The 19,778-nt window shown below is 41.7% G+C and overlaps 2 pseudogenes; both read right to left on the reverse strand.

The window, feature by feature from the left end:
- Positions 1 to 13,748: 13,748 nt before the first annotated feature.
- LOC135932103 (uncharacterized) lies at positions 13,749 to 14,542 on the reverse strand (annotated as a pseudogene).
- Positions 14,543 to 15,479: 937 nt separating this feature from the next.
- LOC134629720 (uncharacterized) lies at positions 15,480 to 19,533 on the reverse strand (annotated as a pseudogene).
- Positions 19,534 to 19,778: the final 245 nt, after the last annotated feature.

The raw sequence follows: 19,778 nt of genomic DNA on the forward strand, positions 1-19,778 counted from the left end.
CATTTCACATTCACGGTGAAATACTGTAAATCACTATTATCATTTCTGCCTACTGCACAACTGAGGAACATAACTGAAGGCACTTGTAATAACATAATTATGATGGAGAAAATGTTAAGCTGCTCCCAACTCCCAAAGTGGATTATTATCTCTGCACCTTTTAACACTGACATCAAAAGATTACCCCTATTCCCTGAGGTAGACCTACTGGTCTCTGAGCTTTCTTTTCGACGTGTTTTCTCACAGTTTCCAGGGAGACAACAAACTTCTCTCCCGTGTAACAACAGGCTTGACCTAGTGTGACTTGCCAGGTGTTGAATTATTCAGATTTTTTTTCCCTTTACTGAAATGTTGCATTTACACAACAAAAAGAAAACACAAGCATCATTTTGAGGCATGTTTGACAAAATTGGCTAATTAGGACGGCTGGCTACCACTCACACTGCGTTTTAATTTGCTTCTCACAGTGCAGAGGTTCTGTTTCACTTTACAGTTTGTTGGCTTCCAATGACTAAAACGCTGACATCGGATAGGGACATTAATAAGAATATCACTTCTGCTACGCTGGGTGCCCACATCTAAATAATGACATTCAAATTGTACATACTGTGTTCTTAACAACACTCGGCTGGAGACTGAATCAATTTGAACATAATATAAAAGTGACTAGAGAGCAGTTGTCTGATTAGATAAGTACTGATACTGTATGTGCAACTGGACTTCACTTAATGCATTGCTAACATTTGTTTTTTTGTTATTTATTTATTTATTTTTGCTACTACTTACTACCTAACTTCCAATATGTTGACATAACTCAAAGCATCCAGCACAGCATTGCCTCTTCTTGTTCCCATACATGGAGAGGATAACAAGATGAAGAAGAATGTTGCAAGCCGCATACAAAATGTCTCCTACTAAATAAATCACAGCCTGCCCTGGAAGTCACACGGAGCTTCACACATACCAGAAGGCGCAAACCATTAGCAAAGTGTGAAATGGAATGATGAAAACTATTTAAAACCCTTTTTTTGTTTGTTTTTTTATGGGGTTTAGAATTACAGTTTGGGGAAGCAAAAAAAAAAAAAATGAAAAAAAATAAGGAGGCAGGAAACAGGTTTGGGGTTGTGGGTGTGCAAGCAATGAGCATGAATTGTGAATGAGCAAGTGTCTGAGCTGAACACTTGCATAACAACTTAGCTGAGAGAAAAATACGGCTCGCTGAAACTGAAAGGGAAGTGCTGGGTGTTTTGAAGACATCTTGTTGTCTTGTTCGTATTAAAAGATGAGGACTTCTTCGCATAATTATGGCTCACGCATTAAGTTTTTCATAAATTATTGAATGGTTTTATGAAGCACCATCCTCTAAAGATACAGAAACATTTGAAATTTATGACATTTAGTCTTTTTTATGGTTTACACGTGGTTACGGCCCTAATTAGGTAAACTGATTTAGCAGATTACCTGTTCTCAGAAGCCGCCTGGGGAAGTCAGAACTAATGAAGTGCTGAGTGAAAAGCTGGAGTGTTGCTTCATGCAGACTTTATAATTCTTCTCACTAAACATTACAGGGAAATATTGCTCCCACTGTTTCCACTGATGCATACAGTTATTTCTTTTTGTAAAACAAAACTGCTGCTTTTATTATGCATTCTTGGAAAATAACACTTAGAAATTAACTGGTATTATGATGTCATATTAGATAAATGCATACACTGGAATATGTCAGTTTTTAGCAGCACAGTCTATGAATCTATGACATCTTTTAAGTTAGTAAATTTCATGAAATATAGAGGGAGCTTCTTTCTTAATCTGCCTAATCATAACTGGGTTTACACTCCTTAACTGCACTGGGAATAAACCAGTGTTCTCAAAAGCTATGCTGGCTCTTCTTTGATCTGATGCATTTGACAGTATACAAAGTCCCGCATACAGTGCTGTTCAAAGGTTTTTAGACTTTAGATGTTTGGATTACAATCCACCAAGGAATACCATCAAGGAGACATCTGATTGGTCCCAGATTTATTATGCAGCACAACAATGGCACCAAATACACAAGCACACTCATAAAGAACCATCTGCAGCCACGGGAAGAACAAGAAGTCCTTCAACAGATTGGTCCCTACAGAGCCGCGATCTAAACATCATCAAACCAGTCTGGGATTACATGAAGAGACAGCAGCAGCTGAGGCCTCCTCAAATCCACAGAAGAACTGTGGCAAATTCTTCAAGAAGCTTCAAATATCTCATGTACCATGAAAAATGTGTGCAAGTAAGAATTTTTAAAGGTAAAGACTGGTTGCTCTTCAAATCAAATATTAATCGGCTCTATTTTTTCCCTGTTTACTGCACTTTCGATGACTTGCCAAGAAAAAGAAAATATTCGTAATATTTTTTAAACATCTACAAATAGTTACTTTTTTTGTACAGTGCAACACAACAGAGGCCATCATGGCATTGATTTTAAATCATTATTTGCACATGTGCATTTATTTATCAATGCCATAGCGAAGCTTCAGATGCTCAACGAGCTCATGGATATTGGTGGCCCACCTCCGTTATCAAAGTCAGACCAGTAGAATCAAATGGTAACAATCAGGTACTGATGCAACAACAGTTTAAATTGTTTATATTATTGGATGTTTAAAGGGCTAAAACACTCAAATCCTAAATGGCCCATTTTACCTGACCCAGTTCTGCTGAGTTCCTCCTATATGACAGGACAAAATGTTCAATGTTGTCAATGTTGTAAAACATTGACCATATTGGTTGAGATCAGAATCAGAAGAGACTTGACACTGTGCTTTAATTAAATGTAAGAACGCAGTGTTCTCACAGGAGTACTTTGGTGACTCAGCTGGACATGTGCAATGCCACTGTGACCAATCTCTAGCTCTATGTGCAGCAAGTTGTAGTGCACTGTGTATTCTGACACTTCTATCATATACAGTATGAAGTACTAGCTGGCCTGAGCTCCCCTTGTGCAACAGCTAATCTTGGGTGACCATGACCCTAGTGATGAATCACCGGTTGTCTGGTGGACTGATTATGGTAAATTAGTTTTTTTAGTAAGTGTGGAATTATGTGCCGATGTCTGCATTCCAGGAATACTCAACATGATCTTTTCTTGCTCTGGTTCAGTCATCTAGTTATCAAAATGTGTTAGAAAATCTCTGAGATTGTTAAGCTTATTCATTTTGCCTCCTTCCAGTAAATAGATTTCAAGAAATGACTGTTCGCTTGCTCTCTAACTATAAGTCCTTCACTTCAATTGTGAGTACCACTAATTGTTATACCTGTGTATTTCTTAAATGGACGACCCACTGGTTGCAAACTTCTTCCTAAATTTTCAACTTAGCCCTTCAAGCTCATCATGTGGTGAGGGACAGAAAGACTCCTTATAGACAGTGTTGGGGAGTAACGGAATACATGTACCGCCGTTATGTATTTAAAATACAAAATATGAGTAACTGGATTCCGTTACAGTTACCGTTTAAAAAGGTGGTATTTAGAATACAGTTACTTTGTTGAAATAAATGGATTACACGGCGGTATTTTCCTGTTTCATATTGTCGCAGGTCAGGACTGTTTGGGTTTTGTTTGACAGCTATGTTCTGTTGTTCCAGGCGGCAGCGTTACGGTTGCCATGGTTACAGGATAACGCACGCTCTCTGCAACTGTGTGTTTCCTGAATGAGAGAGCGCCTTTTTGTTGTTGTGCTAAGCTAATAGGCAGAATGCTACAGGCATAGCGCTAAAGAATGTAGCCTCATGGGCAGTGTAGTACGTGCTGCAGGGAGAATGGACTGCCATACCCGTTATGTGTATGTGAGCGCGAGGAGGGAGAAAAAGGAGAGTGGAAAAGTACGAGTTGTCATTGAGCAGAAACGGGAGCTGGAAGCATGTAAATATAATAATAACCACCAATAACCACCAACCAGCCAAGAAGAGTGCCTGACGAGCCCAGTTGTAAGTAAGCTATTAAGACTCAACTGTACACTGTGTTCGTGTTTTCCTCCGAAACAATAAGTTCCGTTGGAGCAGCCTTTCAACGCCTCTCTTTGTCTCTCGCTAGCAAAGTTGACCCAGACAACAAAGTAAAGCTAGTTTTCGGCTACGAGCCCGACACGGAACCTGTCGTATTAGCCAGAGGTCCCTTTACTACGGTTCGGAGCCGCGGACCTTCAGTAATAGTAATAAATCACACAGCAATAGTACATTAATGTAGTTGTAAAAAGCATGATAATATATTAAGTAATATTAAGTATTCAGAATACGTTACTCTCATTGAGTAACGTAACGGAATACGTTACAAAATACATTTTGGGGCATGTATTCTGTAATCTGTAGTGGAATACATTTTAAAAGTAACCTTTCCAACACTGTTTATAGTGCAACGGCTTATGGTATGATGAAGAAGAATAAATTATCTTGTGAAATGATTTGATCTGGAGGCTAAAATACCCACATTTTGTTTTTGATTTTTTGCTTTGCTTTTTTTTTTTTTTTTTAGCTTTCTAAACTTAATCAAGTAAGGACAATAGCCTGCAAAGGTAACTTGTGCTACAGTCACTGAAAAGTAAAGTAGGATGATCCTGTCTTTACTTTTACATGTGTTTTGACTGCATCTAATCAGTGTAAGTACCTTCAAAAGAGTTACAAAATAAAATATTAAGAACTCTGTGTCGCCTTCAGCATGCACTTTATATTGACTTTCCATTCCCTGCTTATTATTATACACAAAAGCTACTAATTATTCAGTAGTTTAGCCTCATCTTCCTCCTTCTCTTCAGCTCCTTTTTCAGAGATTCATAAAAATATATTTATATGCTGAGCTAATATTAACAATATTGACCAGAGGTCACACAAGATTATCCGAAGCAGTTATATAATGAACTTGGCACACAATTTATGAGCCACATGATTGCATATGCTTCCAGCTGGGTTATTCAAGGATAAGTTTGCCACGAAGCTTTAAATAAAATTGTGATGATCTACAGAATAAATTTTCATTCTGTTCCTGCTCTGTAGCTGGTAGAGCGTGTCCTCTTTTTTCCCCCGCCGCAAATAGACTTAAACTCCGTTTTTGTCTTGTTCGTTTTTCTTTACAAGCTTTGCCCTTTAACTGTTATGTAAGTGCTGCTAGAGAAATACTTGCTTTTAAATCATTTAGCACGTTTTGTGGATCAATGATCTCCCAAGTTTGAAAAAAAAAAACAATGTCTATTGGATTGATGTTTCCCAAACCAACACTCTGAATAAATATATCTGCATTCATTGAGCTGCTCTGCTCAATCACACTGCAAGATAGCTTGCACCCAGAGGGAGATACTGGCAGACCCTGTAAGGCGTCTTGCTGACTGCTCAAGTGCCTTTATCTGTGCATTTCCTAATGGCTTTGCATTTGCATGGACTTTAATGTAAAAAAAAAAAAAAAGAAAAAGCGATAATGTTCAAAGTGATTTTTTTCCCCTCATGACTTAATTAGTGACAATTACAGCACAGAAATGAATGTTTCCAAATTTGTCCTGACTCCTTGGTTATTCTTTTAGGTTTGCTTTGGCTGAAAACTTAATGAAAATGAATGGAGTTGTAGGAAACTTGGTTGTAAATTATTCTTTTTTTCATTGTATTGCGTTTAAAAAAGGAGCCATGTTTCATGAGAGCTCAACTCTCACTGTTCAGACGACCTCTAGACATCGACTGTACATCCTTTGCCGTCACTAGACAAGTAATCAATAGGCCCTTGTGAGGACAAAAACAATCCCAGCAGACCTTTATAATGTATCCATACACTTGTTTAATTGCCCTGCCTTTTCCAAGGTGCCTGCCAAAAAAAAAAAAATGGGGGGGGGGGGGGGGGGTTTGCCATCTGCTTTAAATTAGTACTGGCCAGGAAGGAACCATTTCATAGTGTATTTAAATCAGTCAGACAGGACAAGGAAAGGAGCTCATTATGATTATGCTGATCCTGGGAATCAATCACCTCCCAGCAGATGTTTCCCCACCACCCCAAAAAAATCTTCTTTTTGGTGCTGTCATTCTTATCATCAATCAGCTTCCCAATATCAGCTAAAAACAAGAATGATCAGGAATGACTGTGAAGTGTGGTATAAGAAGAAATAGACAACTTTTCTTTTTCATGCTCCTTTCAACTGGCTCTCTAATCAGCGTTTCTCAAAAAGAAATCACTGTGAGCACGCTCCTTTGTATCCGAAGTGCATTTGAAATGTGTTTTTTCAGTGACAGATTTACTCAGTGTGAATCTCGACTGTCATGGCCATTTGGGGTGTGTGTGTGTGTGTGTGTGTGTGTGTGGCCACCCATGCATATGAATTTATGAAAAAGCACTGACAACGTTTCCGACTTTATGCAACAACTTTATAATTCCTCTGCTGTTGGAAACTGACAGCAACGTCCTATCTACAAGGACAAAATAACAAAACAGCTCAGCAAATAATGCAATCCAGAACAGCAACAGCAAAAATAGTGGTCGCAAAGCTTGGGCAGCCAGTGCGGATGGAGTGTGTGAGGGCAATCAAGTGCAATCAAGTACAACACTGTGAATGCCTTTGACCAGAGGCTGTCCGAAATTTGCCACTTGTGTGAGTCATTGATTCTCTAAGAGAGCAGGCGTGTTAGTGTGGCCAGTGCCGGCTATGTGGGACTGTCAGTTCTTCATCTGAAAAAGTGACAGCACCACAGTATGACACAGTTTAACCTTGCTTTACTGTTTGGATCAAATTTGACCCTTTGATATTTGACAGCAGTAAAAATACCATAAATGGATGTCACTTAGCTTGGATTTTGATTACTTTTCCTAAAGTTATGCAAAAAAGAAAAGAATACATTTTTTATATCCATGTACAGGTACGGCACTTTTTTTGTACATGGAGGTTGGTCAAATGTAACTTGTAACTATTCTGATTTTAGATCCACTGTTGTGGTTCAAATCAAGGGAGATTTGGGTGTTAGGGAATCTTAAAACTGTCAAACGGTACTTGCAATATCTGTGTTTACTTTTTTTATGGGACAGTGGCGACAGAGTTCAACGAGGACCTTGACACAGTCCTGCCATACTATCTCTGTTCCCACCACATTTGCCAAAGCTCCCATTAAGACCTGCTCATCTTTGAAATAATAAAACAGTAATACAGCACATTAGTGATCATATGGGCTGCACATGAGAAATGAAGGTCACACAGGGGTCAGAGGGTGCCTTGACACCGACACGAGATCTGCACTCGAAAGCACAAAAATAACCAAATTTAAATCAATTTATTCTGAGCTGGCTGACATTAAACAAACTAAGACTAAAACAGAGATCAAAAGATTATCAAGGCACCTGTCCTGCCATTTCAGTGAGTGTGGAAAACGTGCAAATTCCACACATGCAATGTTTCATACCACTGCTTTCACTAGTTTGAGGTTTTCACGTTTAATGTTATTAAGTTTTGAATTAAAACTGATACTTATGGTTTTGCACTAGTTTATAATATAGCTATGACAACAGTGTTTAATGGTTTTCATGGTTATATATAGTTATATAATAAAGCCCAACAGTTCCAGAATATTCTTACAATATATTTAAACTATTAAACCTGTTAAGTTTTGATGTATTAGGTAAAGGAGGCCAAACATTTAGTGATAATAGTTGTTGTTTTTTAAACAGAATTTGATATAAACACTTACTGTATTAGCCTGTCAAAACTGACCTGGACCACACTATGAAGGCATGAATAACCGGAGTAATATTAGGGTTCGTCTGAGTTCCTTGTTGCCAACTTACCAATGCAATACCAATATTAACTCCCTTTTACCTCAGTTTAGAGCTCCACAAACCATTACAGAAACAATGAACAATTTTATTGATATAGTCTTGACTCCGTTAGGTAGCATTCTCAATCTGCTTCTTGGGAAGCAGCAAAAGGTTTATGAAAACATGTGCCCGCTGGCTTCAAAAACTATTCCGATTAAAGTAGGGAGACTGAACCCAAAGCCTCCTGGAAAAATCAAAACAACAAGATGAAAGACACTATAGAGCTTTGCAGAGATGAGGGGAGTTGCTTGATTATTCTCTTTCATACACAAGTACTCATGTCATCCACTGTTGATTTAACAATATTGATTACAACTGCTTGAAATGTGGTGTTGATTTCAAGGCTACTTGTCAGCTGTCTCTGTTATTTTGTACACCCCCCATGGAGTCACACAGAGGTATATTCAGAGTGATTCATACACAAAAACCCAACACTGCCTATTAAAAATACTGAACTCAAAATGTGTGACACAAGATTAAGGCACACAACAACAACAACAACAACAACAACGACAAACCCCCCCCCCAACAACAGAGTGCACAGACAAGCACACACTTACTCAAGGGCTTTGGATAAAACGCATAAATAATAATAAAAAGCCTGGCAGAGGAGCTATGTTTTGAGCCTGCTCTTTAAAAAGATAAGATTTGGGGCACAGGTCATCTGGCACGCCGCTCTGCATTTTCAGGGCAGAGTGACTAAAAGCGGTTTCACCAGATTTTGATTCCATTCTTGGACCAACATAAATTCCCATGCCCATGATCACAGAAGTCTGGTGCTGATAAATCGTAAGCAAGTGAGAAACGCACTGAGGAGTCAGATCATTGTGTGCTTTTTAGACCAGAAGTTCAGTATTAAAGTAAATTCAGGAGGATTATAGATGGCATGAAAGCCTAAAGCATACGTGATGTGTTCAGCACTTTATGTTGTAGTCTGTGCTGCAGGCTCCCAGTCCACTGGGGGAGACCAGAAAGGATGCATACATTTCAGTATGCTCGTCATGATAGACGTCAAATGGAAAATAAAAAATACTAAGTGGGGAAAGTTTTCAGAGCCCCCTGTGCTTACTTCCATCATTGCAGTTAGTGAGCTTTTAAAGTAGATTAACACTATTGTTCCAACTTTATTACACTAGGGAGGAATTTCATATTCAGAGCCCTCAACATTTCATTGACTGCAGCGCGTCATCTTGTGATACACTAACAGTACAAGACTGTACTGTCTTTGGGGAAAGGTAAACTTCACTCTGTAGAATATGTGATCTACATGCCCCATGATTGACCCTGACAGGTGTTCTGTGGTCAATTCTTTGCTGCTACACTCTCAAAAAAAAAAAAAAATCTTCAAAAGTTCTTCTCACGCTAAGTTGGCTGAGCAACCCTTGATTGAAGTTGAAGGGTGAAGTAACACTCCCTTCTTTGGGGCCTCGAGGTATTTTTTCCATTCTGTGAGACAGGTAGCCTGGCGAAGGCGACTGATTTCTAAGGTACTGTAGCTATAATTAAGTTACTGCCAAAGGAGGCTGTGTGGAGTGGAAGATGTGCCTGAAATCTGGTCATTCACTGACAGCTTGTGCCTTACTGTCCAATTCTATTGCTCTCAATTTAAAGTCTGATAATGTGGGCAAATGGAGAAAAAAAGGAAGCATTTAACACTCCGCTAATCAATATCTATGAATATATATATCAATATCCGCTAATATGTGAAAGAGGTTTCTCCCCCAGTTCTGCAGCTAATGTTTTTCATCCCATTGTTTTTGTTTTCCTGCCAGCACCTCGACTGTTTTGGTTTAGTCTCTGGGCTCTCATCAGCCTCATTTCCATCTGCAGGACACAGATGTTTGCAGCTAATTGGAAACTACTGTACTACATTCACTCAGTACCAGGAACAACTCTTTAAAGCGCCATTATCAGTGTCTGGTAGATAGGAAGTTCACTAACAAATTTACCACAGTAACATTAAAAGGAGAATTCACACAGTTCTGTGTGGTGTTTACAAGTTATTTAACTCTCTATAAGTGAATATAAGTCAGTGTTTCAGATATCAGTACTTGGATTTTGTGAATCACAACCAGTCAAAGCTGGCTTGCTTTCTTCATAGAAATTTCTACAAATGTGTCCTTCTAGTGAGATCCTGGCAATAAAGCGTCCTGCATACTTTATGTTATCTTATAAATTCATCATCCAATAAAGCCTTTGAGAAGCAGATGAAGCAGAAAGCGGTGAATAAGGTCATCAAAAGTCAGAAAATCCTCTGAAACTATTCTTCGGGTTACTCAGACGATGGGAGATGCGCCTACCTGTGTGACCTGTCACTGCTAAGCCTTTGAGCTTTCCTGTACAGCCTCATTGCAGCCTCCTCGTCAGAGCATTATCTAATATTGGTCCTTGAGGAGAAGACATCAACCAAATGTGGCTGATAATATTTTTATCCATTACATTCTCTGAATTGGTATTCCTCTGCAGTCACACCTTTTAGTGCCAGTTAAATTTGTAGCAAATACTGGAATTGCCCTCGTAATTACATACAGTCAGTCGTGAGCTATCTCTTAAGAACCGAAGCTGTGACATAGATTTCAACCAGATAGACACTCACTGTATAAAACCTCCTAAATTAAATGCACCGACCGTCTGCATTACCACTACTACTTTGCTTTGTTATTACTCACACCATGCCCCATCGATCCCAAACAACAATAAAAATGATTGAGGAATGAACTGAAACTTTCTTTTTGTTTGTCATTTGTACATAAAAATAACAATGGCATACTGATGCAGCAAAAACATCAACACACTGTGGTGTTCTACTTTTTTTTTCTGCTAATATATTCCAAGTTTTTAGTAGCATTTAATCTCCATTAACCCCCTGTCTGTGCCCATTCTATGCGTGACTCTCCTGGAATAGTTCCCTCTCTGTCAGATCCGTTAAGCAGTTTCTTCCATAGTTATTTCCTTATAAAGCTTTTTCTTGCGCTTTTAGATGGCTATTGTTTGTTGTCCTTTGGTATTAATTTAAAATAATGGCATTGTGAAGACCTCTGTGGACACTAAAGAGCGGTACTTCAGCTTAATTTCATTTGACTTGACATGCAGCAGACTAAACTAGTGATTAATTTATGATTTGGATCCAGTGCATCCTCTTTCATTTTTTTTAGGTTTTTTTGAGCATCGTTTCCTCTTCTCTTCCCCTCTGTTGTTTTGTTTCTCTTGGCCGGCGACAGGGAGCACAGGTCTAAAGGTGAAAATGAACAACAATAGGTAAATATTTTGAAACAGAAAAACAGTCTGTTGTCTGTCCACTCTAAGGTGTTTTGGAACCCTACCACTCTACAGTGTTGAGTTTGCATACAAGGTCAAAATGTGGTGCTGAACTTTCTGTGATTCTCACCTAAAAACAACAACAAAACAAAAGAACCCCCCGCCCCAACCCACATTTTAGATTCTATTTTTTTAATATTTTGCTACAAATGTAGAGGGACACAAACGAATCTATTGTGACAGGTCCTTACCTAGGGTGGCCCTGAGCGGTCAAATACACTGCAACTTAAGAAAAGACCAGCGAACAGAAAAAGACTGCAAAAGCACAAAAAACACAATGGAAGTCAAACAAACCACAACAGCAGCAAAAAAATAAAAATGAAATCTCACAAAACACAATGGAAGTATTGGAAGACACAATGGAAGACAAAATAAAGTGACGGACCAGCTACGGCAGGGGTCCCCAATCCCAGTCCACGAGGACCGGTGTCCCTGCAGGTTTTAGATGTGTCCTTGATCCATCACAGCTGATTTAAATGGCTAAATTAGCTCCTCAACATGTCCTGAAGTTCTCCAGAGGCCTGGTAATGAACTAATCATGTGATTCAGGTGTGTTGACCCAGGGTGAGATCTAAAACCTGCAGGGACCCCGGCCCTCGTGGACTGGGATTGGGGACCCCTGAGCTACGGGAATGACAGAAATGTTGGGTTACTTAACGTAATCCCTGGTTCTTTGATAACAGAGTGACGTGTTTCACTATGGGAATCGCCTTGGCGTGACCAACTACGGAAGCTCCAATGACACCACGTCTGTCTATGACAGACCTGTCGAGCCGTGCTCAGGGCTCCGCCCCCTCATTCTAACACGGCTGACCAGCCCCTTCTAACTATTTCCAAGCAGATTTCTTTCTGTGCCTAAGCAAGGAGGGAACTGTTGGTGAAACACCTTACTCTGTTATCAAAGAACCAGGGAATACGTTAAGTCAGTGTTTCCCAACCACTGTGCCGCGGCACATAGGTGTGTCGTGAGAGATCGTCAGGTGTGCCGTGGGAAATTATTTAATTTTAATTAATTGGTCCAAAAATACAATTTAATAATAACTACAAGTAATAAAATCATTGTTGGGCATCTGTGCTTTCAATGCAGTGACTGGTAGAGTAATTACTCTTTTATGTCAGTGGGTGGCAGTGGGTAGCGCAATATCACCTTGTTAAGTTAAGACACAGTTAGTGATGCGCGCGGTACGTGGCAGCTGCAAGACGTACAACAAAGATGGATAAATATTTAAAAAGAAAAACTGCGGACTCCGAACTGGGCCCTGGACAAAATTCTAATCCAGAAGAGCCTAGTATGAGCGGTAGTCAAAAGAAAGCAAAAACGGTGAGCTCAAGGCAATACAGCGAAAGTTATCTTTCGTTCGGTTTTACTTTCACTGGAGATCCGACTGCACCGACTCCGTTATGTTTGGTGTGTGGAGAAAAGCTCTCAAACAGTGCCATGGTCCCAAGCAAGCTTAAACACCATCTCCACACAAAACATCCCTCACTTCAAAACAAGAACACAGACTATTTTGTTCGCCTGCGTGAACACGCTGAGAAACAGGTAACTTTAATGAGAAAAAACACAAAGGTGTCTGAAAGAGCTCTCAAAGCTACCTACTTAGTGGCTGAACTTATAGCCAAATCCAAAAAACCACACACCGTAGCAGAGACATTAATACTACCTGCCTGCAAAGCCATTGTGAATGAGATGCTGGGCCCTGATGCGGTTAAAGAAATAGCCAAAGTCCCACTCTCAGATAACACAATTGCCAGACGTATTGATGACATGTCTGCAGACATCGAAAGTGTGGTTTTGGAGAAGATACGCTTCAGTGGGAAGTTTGCATTGCAACTTGATGAGTCTACGGACATTAGTGGACATTCCCAACTCTTGGCCAATGTGCGTTTTGTGGATGGAGACTCCATCAGAGAAAACTTTCTATTTTGCAAGGCACTGCCAGAAAAAACAACAGGAGAGGAAATTTTTCGGGTTACATCCAAATATCTTGAACAAGGAGGACTTAAGTGGGAAAACTGCACGAGTGTCTGCACTGATGGAGCAGCAGCCATGGTCGGGCGCACCAAAGGTTTCGTTAGCAGAGTGAAAGCGATACATCCAGATGTTATTGTTACGCACTGTTTTCTGCACCGTGAGGCACTCGTTGCCAAAACTTCACCAGCAGACCTAGCTCCTGTGTTGGATGATGTCGTGTGCATGGTAAACTTCGTCAAGACAAGAGCTCTGAAAACTAAAAACAGAGAGAGATTAAGAGCTGTTGAGGAAGAGCTTCATGAATGCCTTTCTTCAATTCCTGCCAGAGTATCATCTTTGTGTTCATCTAGACAGGCCCAGGTTTCACACTGAGTGAGTATAAACAAACTGAGAGACTAACTTGCCATTATATGTACTGTATTAGGCTACAATGTGTCATTTTGGAGCAAGTTTGGTTGGTGGTGTGCCACAGGATATTTTTAATCTATAAAATGTGCCGCGACTCAAAAAAGGTTGAAAAACACTGCGTTAAGTAACCCAACATTCTTTTTCTAACTTCGCTCGTTTCACTACGGGAGATATGGCCCACTCCTGGATTGCGCCAGCTCCCAAAGCTACGCTCCAGTACTACTCCAGGATCTCAGGTCGAACCTGAGGCAACAGAATCCAGCACTGCCTGAGCCAGGGATGACTGTGCAACATCCAGCCGATAAAACCGGACAAACGTGTGTGGCATAGCCCAGCTTGCTGCCGCACAAATATCCTTAGGGCCAAAGGCTGGGTTAGGCCTCAGACATGCTTTAGTGAGTCCCAGGGCCAGCTGTAGACAAGAGGGGTGAATAGACAGAGCCTGTAATTCACTAACTTGCTTGGCTGTGGTTAGAGCCAACAGCAGAGCGGTTTTAAGAGAGAGAAACTTCAACCCCACTGCCCCGATAGGCTCAAAGGGGTGGCTGGAGAGGGCATCTAAAACGACTGACAGATCACATAAAGGGACCAATGGTCTAGAGACTGGGAGCGTTCGATGCGCCCCCCTCATGAAGCGACATACCAAAGGGTGCTGACCGGCAGGTTTATCACCAAACCCCACATGACAGGCTGAAATAGCTGCTAGATAGACCTTTATGGTGGAAAAAGCTCTCCCTTTGTCTAGCAAGTCCTGAAGAAAACACAACAGCTCCACTAATGAACACTGGAAAGGGATTATCTGCTTTTCATGGCACCACTCTTCAAAAACACGCCATTTACTGCTGTGGAATGAGTGGAGGAGGCTCTAGCATTCTGAATGGTTTCAATAACCTTCGGAGGCATGCCTGCCGCCTTCAAATTCCACCTTTCAAAGGCCAGTCCAAGAGAGCAACCTGGTCTGGATAGGGATGGTATATTTCCCCACTCGCCTGAGACAGAAGGTCCCTGCGGATGGGGAATGGCCATTTCTGCTATCCAGTGTTTGGATGGCCACCGTGGAGCTATTAAAATCAGGCTGAGGGGAGGGAAAGCATACAGCAATGTGTTTGGCCATGGATGGGCCCACGCATCCACGCCCAGTGGCGCATCTGCGTCTGACAGGGAGAAAAACAGTGGGCAATGTGTGGTTTCTCGCGAGGCGAAGAGATCTACGGCAGCCCGGCCGTATCTCTGCCAAATCTGCTCCACCACCTGTGGGTGAAGCCTCCATTCTCCGAACAGTGGATTCCCTCTGGACAGGAGGTCCGCCCCCCTGTTCAGAATTCCTGGCACGTGAGTTGCTCAAAGGGAGAGGAGCCGTGTGCTGCTCCACGCAGTTATTTCCCTGGCTAACCTGTGTAGCTGCCAGGAACGGGAACTGCCCTGGCGGTTGATATAAGCAACTACCGTGGAGTTGTCTGTTTTCACTAAAACATGTTGTCCCCGGAGATATGGCAGAAAATGCCATAAGGCTAGGAGCACCGCGCGGAGCTCTAGCACATTTATGTGATTCAGAGCCAGTCTCTGTGACCAAACACCATTCACTGCTCTGCCCATCATAGTTGCACCCCAACCTGACAGGGATGCATCTGTGGTCAGTGTCACCCTGGGTGATACTGCCCCGAGAGGTACCCCTGCAGCGAGAGCTGTCGGGCTCCTCCAAGGCCGGAGAGCCGCGATACACGACTGCGTTATTTTTATACCACGACTGAGATGTCGGCGAGGGCACAGCTGCAGAAAAGCGACCCACCGCTGAAAATCTCTCATCATAAGCAGCCCCAAATGTACCACTGATATCACCGAGGCCATGAGGTCAAGGAGGTGGAGACGAACAACTTTCCCCAGCTGAAAGCGGGAAAGACAGTGAGTGAAGGATGCGATCCTCCGCTCTGAAAGTGCGATACGATAAGAGATGGAGTCTATTCTAAGCCCCAGATACTCTGTATACTGTTCCAAGTGGCTCTTTTCCAGGTTGATTGTGAAACCGAGCACCGTGAGGTGATTCACTACCACCCCGGAGTCTTTGATCGCCTGCTCGTGCAATCGTGAGCATATTAGATAATTGTCTATGTAAAATGGTAAATGGTAAATGGCCTGTATTTGTATAGCGCTTTTCCAGTCCCTAAGGACCCCAAAGCGCTTTACACCTTCAGTCATCCATGTAAGAGAATATTCTGATGCGGCTGTACCTTAACGGAGACAACGCTGCTTCCACACATTTGCTGAACACCCTCGGGGCTAAGGATAGCCCGAACGGGATAGTATGAAACTTGTACACTACACTCTGATAAGCGAACCTGAGATATTTCCTGTGTGGAGGATAAATGGCGATGTGAAAATATGCATCGGAGAGGTCGATTGTAACAAACCAATAGCCTGTGTGAATTGAGCGACAAAGTGTTTTGTGTGTGAGCATTCCGAACGTGTACTTTTTCAAATGCTTGTTTAACACACGTAGATCCAGAATAGGACGGAGCGATGTTCCGTCCTTTTTCGGGATGAGGAAATAGCGGGAGTAAATGCCCTGCTGAGCTTCTTCGCTCGGAACCGCTCTGATAGCCTGTTTGTGTTACAGGGAGGATATTTCATCCTCCAGCACGTTCGCTGAATTGCCACTGGCCACTGAAGTTAACACTCCGCCGAATCTCGGTGGTTTTACTGCAAACTGTAGTCTGTAACCAATGTTCCCTCTAAGCTGTGCACGTGCGCAATTGCGCACTGCTGGCACGGTCTCTGCGCACAGAAAAATCTGCTTTGCGCACAAAAAAAATCTAACCTGAATTTAAACTAAAATTAAAACTTTAACAATTCTGTTTTGCAGTGTTAGTCAGTGAGTGACTGGCTGCTCCCATATGGGATTAGAACGATGCCACCTTATTCCATAGTCCAGCCAATAATGCCTATATACGCAGCCAGTCAACGTCGTTGACAGGCTATGACAGCGTCCTTATGCGCCGACACCGGTGTTTTAGCTAGCAAAGCCGCGTGGCTGATGTGGAATGAAGCCACGTCAATTACAACGTGTACAACCATTGGAGATGTGAGCAGGACAGACGAACAATTGACGGAAAAAGTGTGGATTTTATACCAGTTTTTAAATTGTTTTACGTGGCCTATCTGTTGATAGGCCACGTAAAACCAGAGTTGTGATAAAAAAAATATGCAATGTTTGGTTTTCTTCCTGAATACTGTCGTTGTTTATATTTACTGCAGGAAGAAACCGTAAAAACGGCGTTTTATAAGAAAAAAGGCTCGAAAGCACTCTCCGCCTGTGAGCAAAAACAAACCCCACCCCCGTCTCCCTTTCCTATTCGTCCAAAAATGTACCATGTCGACCAATCAAAAAATGATATGGCAACGTGGCATCTAGTTGTTTTAGGAGTGACGGCGGTGCTTTGAGATGTGAGAGATTTGCGACGTTTAGCGCAAATCTTGTGTAGTTAGTGTGTAGTGTAGTCAATGGTTTTGTTGTGTGTGTCAGAACAATGAGGCGACTGCTGAATGTTACAGGTGTTACAGGAGTGATACATCTCCTTTTGTCAGGCCTGCAGGTATCAGGCTGTTGTTCTCCTTTATCTCATAGTGGACAGAAATTATTTTTTGGAGTGGCACAAATGATTTGTGTGGCATCAGATTTGATGCGGAACAGCTGATTGTTCTGTAAATAGTTTGAAATGTTTATTTAAAAACGCCTTTGCTGCATTTAAAAAAATAGCTGCAAAAAACTTTGTTGTTTGCCAAACTGAGTTACTTTGTTGAAGAAGTAACTATATAATTAATTGCCCAGCATTGGTCATTATTTACTGTATTTTGCAGACAGAGAGTTACAGGACTCTCTTCCAGACCACAGACTCATACTCATAATACAAGTCAGAGCTTTATAAAAATAAAAAAGAAAAAGAAAGAAAGTTGTGTTTTTGAAATTGGAGTTATTTTTACTTCCAATAGTGTTAACATACTACACAAGTCAATGACTTGATTTTTTTTTTAATTTTCATTGTAAGTGGGCTAAAGCAGTTAATTAAAAGTAGTCTAACATAAATGTAAATGCTGTAGTTTGATTATTTTAATAAACCATGTAACTTGGATGGATTAGATGCTGGCGTGACCACAGTGCACACGTCTGATGTCGCTCACAGTGGTCCAAGGGATCGCTCAGGGAGTTTGTGTGTTCGCTCAGACACATGAAAAATTAGAGGGAACATTGTCTGTAACCATAGGAAATGGTTGACAAGACCCAGGGATGAACTGCGCATGCGCGCCACTGCTTCAGCCGCGCCGCGAGAGGGCCCCTGAAGATGCGGTAGTGTGACGTCTAGTGTTGGGCAAGTTACTTTGAAAAAGTAATTAATTATAGTTACTAGTTACTTCTTCAAAAAAGTAAGTTAGTAGTTAGTAACTGAGTTACAAGAGTCTAAAAGTAATTAATTACTTGAAAAGTAACTATGGCGTTACTTTAAAAAAATGTTTAACCCTCTGGGGTCCAGAGTGGGGTCAGGTGTTCTGCATTCAATAAGATGCCACACAAATTATTTGTGCCACTCCAAAAAAAATAATTTCTGTCCACTATAAAGGAGAACATCACAGCCTGATACCTGGGACCTGTGTATCACTCCTGTTTTCTACCTGGAGACAGCAGTCGCCTCATTGTTCTGACACACAACACAAAACTATCCACAACACTACACACTAACTACACAAGACAACACATTAACTACACACTCCAAACACGCTAAACGTCACAAATCTCTCACATCTCAAAACTCGCTCTCTCTCTTTTTCTGCTGTCTTTCTTTCTCTCTCTCTCTCGCCGTCACTCCTAAAACTTCCCCCTCTTCCTAAACAACCAAATGTCATGTTGCCATATCATTTTTGATTGGTTGACATGATACATTTTTCCACCAACACAAACAGGTTGTTTTTTGTTTTTTTATTTTTTGCTCATAAGCAGAGAGTGCTTGCTAGTGCTGTCCTTAGACAGTAAACGTAATAAAACTATTGAGGAAAAAACACCGCGTATATATTGTTTATCATGACTCTGGTTTTATGTGGCCTGTCGACACAATTTAAAAACTGTTATATATCACCTTGTTGCTTTGTCATCTTAAAGTGGTCGTGTGATTGGCTTACCATGACTACTTTATTCTTCCTCAGCCAAACAGCAGCACTCATGCGATTGTTTTCCCCTTAACTCCAGGTGTTGTGCCAAAAAGTGAACGTCTACCAGATAGTGATTGCCGCCCGTGGGAGCGCGTGCAGCTGCTTAAAGCTGTAGCGCACAGATTACTTACAGCTACTTCCATGCAAATGATATAAGGTGCTGTAAGCTAAACACAGCTTCAACCGTCTGTTTGTTGAAAAATAGTAACGCGACTGCACCGCATTTTCTTGTTAGTAACAATAATGGCGTTGTAACGATAGGAATAGTAATTAGTTAGATTACTCGTTACTGAAAAAAGTAACGCCGTTAGTAACTCCCTGAACTGGAGGAGGAGACTGAGAGGGTGCTCCTGGTTAACTGGAAACTTCTGGAGACCCTGAACCTTGGAGTGATTTTGTTACCCCTTCTAACACCTTCCTTCTCTTTGGGGGAGAAGAAAGGGGTGACACAGAATGCTGCAGGTTTGCTATGCTGACCGCTTCTTTTTTCCCTCTCCGGGGTGTGATGGCTTGTTCTTTGCAGCAGCTGCTGCGAAGGAATGCTTTCCCCAAGGTCTTTGGTTCTCTACTTTGGCCTGGTGGGCAGACTGCGGGCCTCCTGCTCCTCTCTGCATTCTGGCCCCACTCTGTCTCCCTCTCACGGCTGCTGCTATTGCCGCAAAGCCAGCTGTTGGCACCTGCTGGGGCTGAGGGTTAGGTTTTCTGGGTAAGCAGAGGTTGAATGCTTCTCCCTCCTGCTTTCTGCGGGTGCTTGTCTCTCTCATTCTCTCCAGGGCTGGGCCAAAGAGATCCTTGGTTGGGTCATAGGCTGCATCCATAACCTCAGCCTTCTGAGCATCACCTAAGCCTGACAGGTTTAGTCACAAGTCTCTCTCACCCGAGACTGCAAGGGACATAACACGGCCACACCCTTGGACTGCTCCCCTGGAGGAGCGAAGAATGAGATCATTAAGCTGACGGCCCATGTCTTCCAGAATTTCTGCCTGATATGCATCTGACTGTGCAGCATATTTGTACATCCTTTGATAAATAGATGCCGTGAGGCGATCCATCTTGCTGGGCA

The sequence above is a fragment of the Pelmatolapia mariae genome, linkage group LG6 (assembly GCF_036321145.2).
Source record: "Pelmatolapia mariae isolate MD_Pm_ZW linkage group LG6, Pm_UMD_F_2, whole genome shotgun sequence".
NCBI classification, from domain to species: domain Eukaryota; kingdom Metazoa; phylum Chordata; class Actinopteri; order Cichliformes; family Cichlidae; genus Pelmatolapia; species Pelmatolapia mariae.